This window comes from Saimiri boliviensis, chromosome 1, assembly GCF_048565385.1.
Source record: "Saimiri boliviensis isolate mSaiBol1 chromosome 1, mSaiBol1.pri, whole genome shotgun sequence".
NCBI lineage: Eukaryota > Metazoa > Chordata > Mammalia > Primates > Cebidae > Saimiri > Saimiri boliviensis.
In genome coordinates, this window is record NC_133449.1 from 236,045,421 (window position 1) to 236,052,630 (window position 7,210).

A 7,210-nucleotide genomic window follows, 5' to 3' on the forward strand; every position below is an offset into this window, starting at 1 on the left:
TCTCATGCCTCAGCCTCCAAAGTAGCTGGGACTATAGGTGCTCATCACCACACCCAGCTAACTTTTGTATTTTTACTAGAGATGGGGTTTCACCATGTTGTCCAAGCTGGTCTTCAACTCCTGGGCTCAAACCATGCTCCTGCCTCAACCTCCCAAAGTGCTGAGATTATAGGCGTGAGCCACTGCACTCAGCCAACCTGGAATTCTTTGTGTAGTTTCTTCCTCGAAGTGTTCTGCTTTAGTCTCCCTGAACTCCAGTATCTGTGTCTTCAGCTTGGTGAGACTTCTGCATTTTGTTTAGCTTCCCCTTCTCTGTGTTGGAATTCAGCAAATGGCTCTGTCAGAAAGTCTGGGTGGTTGGAAGACTCACCTTGCTTGTTTCCTTTCTGTCTTGATTACACCCTGTGCTACCAATTATATCTCAAACCAGTTATTTCATATATTTACCCAGCTTTCTAGTTATGTATGGCAGGGTGGCCAGCGTCAAGACTCCAGGCCAGTCATCTTATTGAATGCCCTAAATCCTATTTTCTCAAGATATCACATGACATACTTCTTTATCCCTTGTATTTTCTATAAAAAGGTCATTGGGACAAAGGCTTCATGAGAATCAGGCTAAACATTTTTTCACAGGAATAATGTCTTAGGTGTTGTTGAAAATATTAACTTTTGAAAAAGCATCATCAAAGTCAGTGCAACTGAATTATGATCATTCATGAATTCATTCATACTCTCATCCATCATCCATCCGCCAAAAATTCATGATGCAGTTACCTCTGCCAGGTATGGTGCTGTGAGTGCTCCACAGGACACAGTGATGTGGTCCAATGTGCCCTCAGTGGGATTGGAGTGGGATTGGTGGACCACACCAAAGCACAGTGCTAGAGAAGTCAGTGTCTTGCTCTTTTTCTGGGCCAGGGCCAAAGGGCTTACTTTATCTGGAACACTTGTAACAATGCAGATTCACTAGCCCCTTGAACCTACTGGAATAGAATCTCTTGATGAAACACAGAAATCTGTGTTTTAGCTGGTTCCACTGATACAACAGGTTAAACGATGCTCTAGGTTGGTGTGATGAAAGTCAGCTCCTAAGGGGGAAAGCCACCTACCTGGATGGAGGCTGCATCTTCTTCTGATTTACCATTAGGTGTACCAGAGGTGGTCATGCCTCACAGGTCAGCAGTCACACAGCCTGCTTTTATTTATAAGAGAAAAAGCATCCTGGCCTCAGGAACTGTAATGATTCTTAAATATGTTCACAAATTCTTTGTGACAACTCTCTTCAAAAGGTGAAGGCTAATTCCTCGTCCCTTTAGTGTGAGCCAGACTTAGTGATTCACTTCTAACAAATACAGTCTAGCAGAAGTGATGGGGTGTGACTGTAAGACTGGATGCTGAAAAGCCCTGCAGCATCCCCCTTGCTCTCTCTTCAATCTCTTGGTCAGAGAGGCCCCAGGCAACACATTATGAAGACATTCCAGCAGCCCTGTGGGAGTCCACATGGAAAGAGCTGAGTCCACAGCCAACATGAACTAGTTGGCCATGTGAATGACTGTCCTAGTCTGTTCAGGCTGCTCTAACAAAAATACCAGAGACTAGGTGGCTTAGAAACAACAGATATTTTTTTCCCATGGTTCTGGAGACTGAGAAGTCCCAGATCAAGGCACTGGCAGATTCAGGATCTGGTGAGGGCCAACTTCCTGGTTCATAGATGGCTGTCTTCTTGCCATGTCCTCCCATGGTGAAAAGGGAAAGGGAGCTCTCTGGGATCTCATTTATAAGGACACAAATCTCATTCATGAAAGTTCCACCCTCATGACCTAATCACCTCCAAGGACCCCACCTTTAATTATCATCACATTGTGTATTAGGTTTCATCATATGAATTAGAGAGGACACAGACATTCAGTCTGTAACAATGACTATCTTGGAAGTGGGCTCTCCAGCCCCAGGCACGCCTTCGGGGGACTGCAGCTCCACCTGACTTCTGGACCACAACCTCACGGGGAGCTACCCAGCTGTACCGCTTGAATTCCTGAGCCACAGAAACATGCAAGGTAATACATGTGTTTTGCTCTTTGAAGCCCTTCATTTTGGGGCAGTTGGTTATGTGGCAATAGATAATGAATACAGGGACACTGCGCGTATTTTAGGGCTACATCTGAGATCACGTTAGGGAACCCCGTCTGTCACTCCATTTGGGGCAGCCGGCTTCAGAACCACATGTTCTGGAGTTCTGCATGCTTTCCTGTTCGACATATGTGTCTTCTCAACTGGCTGCTGAGCTCACAGTGAAATTCCTGGGGAAATACCTACACTAGGCCTCCAGAGCCAGGAGTTGGGGCATTCACCTGCTGGGTGAACTATGTTTGAGATGATGCCATTACCTCCCCATCCCCAGCTGCTCTTTTGAGACTTCTTGTCTGCATCTAAGGCAGCTGGGCAGCCCTGCTTCTGGCTGGGAACAACTTATCTTGGTGTAGAGCCAGCAGCACATATGGGTATCAAAGCTGCAACCTTCGTTTCGTTAACTTCACAATCTAATAAAGCCAGCTGACTGGCCAAAATTTTGAAAAATAGTAAAATGATCGTTCAGTGCCAAAATACTCCAGCCGATGCAATAGGACCAATGAAGAAAGGTTGAAATTTAAGGGATCATCAATACTTTTGGTTTAGAGTGAGTTTGGGGGTGAAGGAGCAAAGCATAGTGTTGAGATATTTACTTGTTGGTTTGGTTTTATATTTTATATCTGATAGGTAGGTGAAAAGTGACTTTTCTTGCATCAGATAATATTTACATTTTTTAAAAATGAGACTATAATCTAGTAAATAATAGGCAAATAATATAAATAGTTCACATAAAAGAAGATTCAAAACACTTTTAACACTTAAAAAGATGCTCAATCTCACTCATAGAGAAATGTAAATTACAGCTGTCCTGAAATCCAACCTCTCACGCATCAGATCAGCAAAAAATGCAGAAGCTGAATTTGGATAGCACTCTCCATTGACAGAGCTATAAGGAAATAGGCATGTTTATATGTTGCTAATAAGAGTGCCAAATGGCACAGCCCTTAGGGAGGAGAATTTGGCAGTATCTAACAGAATTACACATGCATTTATCTTTTAAAGTAGCAATGACACCTTAGGAGTTTTCACGGCAGATACACCTTCACAAATCAAAAGGAACATGAGCACAAGATTATTCGTTCTGACCTTATTTGTAACATTAAAAGATAAGAAACAACCTAGATGCCCATCATGAGAGGACTGTTGAAGACACTATGGTACAGTCACAACAGTGGGGCACTGTACAGCCATCCCAAAAAAGTGAGAAGGCTCTCTATATATGGAGTGATTGGCAGGAGATATAACTAAATGAAAAGAGCGAGGTGCAGGGCAGCATGTGTGTGTGTGTGTGTGTGTGTGTGTGTGTGTGTGTGTGTGTGTATTGCAAAAAGACAGGAAGGTGGAACAGGGTAGATGACACAGGGATGGGCTCGAGACTTCTCTACATACACTTTTTAATACAGTATATGTTTTTTGTTTTGTTTTGCTTTTGTTTATCTGGGGATTTTTTTGAAAACAGAGTCTTGCTCTGTCACCAGGCTGGAGTGCAATGGTGTGATCTTGGCTCACTGCAACCTCCACCTCCTGGGTTCAAGCAATTCTCCTACCTTAGCCTCCTGAGTAGCTGGGACTACAGGCACACACCAACACGCCCAGCTAACTTTTGTATTTTTAGTAGAATGGGGTTTCACCATGTTGGCCAGGATGGTCTCTATCTCTTGACCTCGTGATCTGCCTTCCTCAGCCTCCCAAAGTGCCAGGATTACAGGCATGAGCCACCACACCTGGCCAGAAATTTCTTTTCTTTCTTTCTTTTTTTTTTTTTTTTGAGACACAGTCTTGCTCTGTTGCTCAGGCTGGAGAGTGCAGTGGTACGATCTTGCCTTACTATAATCTCTGCCTCCTGGGTTCAAGCAATTCTCTGCCTCAGCCTCCTGAGTTGCTGGGATTACAGGTGCTTGCTACCACATCCAGCTAGTTGTTTTTTTTTTTGTTTTTTTTTTCTGTATTTTTAGTAGAGTTGGGATTTGACATCATATTGGCCAGGCTGGTCTTGAGCTCCTGACCTGGTGATCCACCTGCCTCTGCCTCCCCAAGTGCTGGGATTACAGGTGCGAGCCACTGTGCCTGGCCTAGTATATGTTTTATGTGTTAAAAAATTAAATTAAATTTTAAAAGTTAGCCTTGATATTGAATATAATCATGAACAAATTGACTCTAATAATATAGCAAATTGGTAATATGAAAACAAAGAAAAAATTATTTAAATTAGCTTAATATACTATCCTAACTTTATATACAGAGATACGTTTGATGGATAAAAATCTTCAAAAAAATCTTGTTACTTAACTCAGTAGGTTTATTATTAATCATATTGAATTGCAATTTTGAAACTTTTTTATATTATACAATAAATCAAGGTAAATATGTAATAAACAGGTAAATGTGATAGTTCATTTTATGCATCAACTTGACTGTACTAAACGAAACTAAGATTTTCAGAGTAAGAAAAAAGAAATAAAAATATAAAATCAAGAGTGATAGGGTTTGGATCTGTGTCCTCACCCGATCTCATGTCGAATTACAATCCCCAGTGTTGACGGGGGGCCTGGTGGGAGGTGATTTGATCATGGGGACGGATCCTTGATGAATGGCTTAGCCCCATCCCCTTGGTGCTGTCTGGTAATAGAGTTCTCAGGAGACCTGGTTGTTTAAAAGTGTGTAGCATTTCCCCTGTCCCCCCAACCCACTTCCTGGTCCTGCCCCTGCCATGTAAGATGCCTGCTCCCACTTTGCCTTGTGCCATGAGTAAAAGCTCCCTGAGGCCTCCTCAGAAGCAGATGCTGCCATGCTTCCTGTACAGCCTGTGGAACCATGAACCAATTAAACCTCTTTTCCTAATAAATGACTGAATCTCAGGTATTTCTTTTATAGTGATATGAGAACAGACTAAAACACAGAGTTAAGAAAAAAAGTGTTAAGTTAAATTTGAATTAGAAATGCTAATGTCAATTTATGGTTTTAAAAAAAATCTCTTCACTCTTGAAAGTGCTGGAAATGACACTTCAGTAGCAAGGAGCAAACTTCAACACCAAATCTTGCTTTCTAAATAATATTTTCCACAAAAGGATTCAGGGCTGGAGAAATGGCTTTTCCAGGTCTGGGACAGGAGAAACAAAGTGAGCCTAGGGTAGCTCAGACTCTGGCGGATATGTCAAAAATACTGAAGAACCAGCCCAAAGGATTAGCCAAATTTGGAATTATTTGAACATAAAAGAAAACATTGATTTAATGGGTTTATAGAGATAGGAGAGAGAGGGAGAAAAAAAAAGAAGAAGAAGAAAAACAAGGGAAGGAGTCTCACTTACCATCACTGTAGAGATTTTCCCATCACTCCTTGCTTTGTGCTATGGGTTGAATTGGGTACCACTCCGCACCTCCCCCTAAATTCATAGGTTGACTCCTTAATCCCCAAGGTAATGTAAAAGTATTTGGAGATAAGGCCTTTAAGAAGGTAATTACGATTAGGAGAGGTTGTAAGACTCTAAAGCAAAAGGACGAGTGTACTTATAAGAAGAAGAGACACAAGGAGTGTGGACCCACAGAGGAAAGGCCATGTGAGGACACAGCAAGAAGACGGCCGTCTGCAAGCCAAGGAAAGAGGCCTCACCAGAAACCAACCTTGCCAATACCTTGATCTTGGACTTCTAGTCTCCAGAACTGCAAGAAAATAAATTTCTGTTTAAGCCACCCAGTGTGTGATATTCTCTTATGCCAGCCCTAGCAGACTAATATATTCAGAAAATCGGTATTTAAAGGTAAGGAAGAAACCCTTATCCTGACTTTTTAGGAGCACCTGTAGTTCATCCCGGTTGATCCATGAATGCTTGCCCTTCTTTACAGAGGCCTGTCATGACATCATTGAATCGGACAGGGTCGACAGTGTATGCTAGAGCTATTAGGAAAAGGTTTGCTGGGGAACAGACAGGAGATTTGCACTTAGTCAAAATATTACTCCAAGATTTGGCAGCCACCACCTTAGAGTTCATACTTTGCATCCCTAAATGTGGGCAACCTCCCATTAAGAGCCTTCTGACACGAGGAAGTCTGAAATATACAGCATTCCCTCTCAAGTATTTGTGCTCAAATTTTAACAATGATCTATGTAAGCTTTTAGATCTAACTTCTAGTTTCCAGGGACACAGGGAACGGAGAACCATGTAAACCAGCCCCTTGAGGAGACTGGAACGCAAGACATTATACCACTGGCCAGTCAGTGAAATGAAAATAAAAATGAACTGAAGTGGTAGTCTGTATTAATGAAATAAAACTGGTTTAAAAAAATGATTGGAGGCCACGTGTAGTGGCTCACACCTGTAATTCCAGCACTTTGGTCAGAAGTTTGATACCAGCCTGAACAACATAGCAAAACCTCATTTCTACTAAAAATACAAAAAAATTAGCTGGCCGTGGTAGTGTGCACCTGTAATTCTAGCTACTTGGGAGGCTGAGGCACAAGAATCACTTGAACCCACAAGGCAGAGTTTGCAGTGAGTTGAGATCACACCACAGCACTCCAGCCTGGGTGATGGAGTGAGACTCTGTCTCAAAAAATAAATAAATAAATAATTTAAAAATTATAAAGTGACTGGAATATGGTAGCTGGGCATGATGGCAGGCACCTATAATCCCAGCTACTTGGGAGGCTGAGGTGGGAGGATCACTTGAGCCCAGGAGGGAGAGGCTGCAGTGAGCCAAGATCCTACCACTGCACTCTAGCCTGGGTGACAGAAAGAGACTCCATATCAAAAAAAAAAAAAGAAAGAAAGAAAAAAAAAAAAGGAATATGGACTGCATACTAGATAATAATAGTGTATCAATGTTAAATTTCCTGAACTTGATATTTGGATCATGATACTCTTGGCTTTTTAAGAGAATAACCTTATTTTTTAAGAGATAAGTCCTGAAGTATTTTGGGATAAAGAATTTTATTAAATTAAAAGAACTTTTTGGGGGGTAAAGAATATATTGGGATAAAGATTATTGTATTAGTTAGGGTTCCCCTGAGAAACAGAACTAGTAGGAGATAGTGTGTGTGTGTGTGTGTGTGTGTGCGTGTGTGTACAGAGAGAGAGATTTA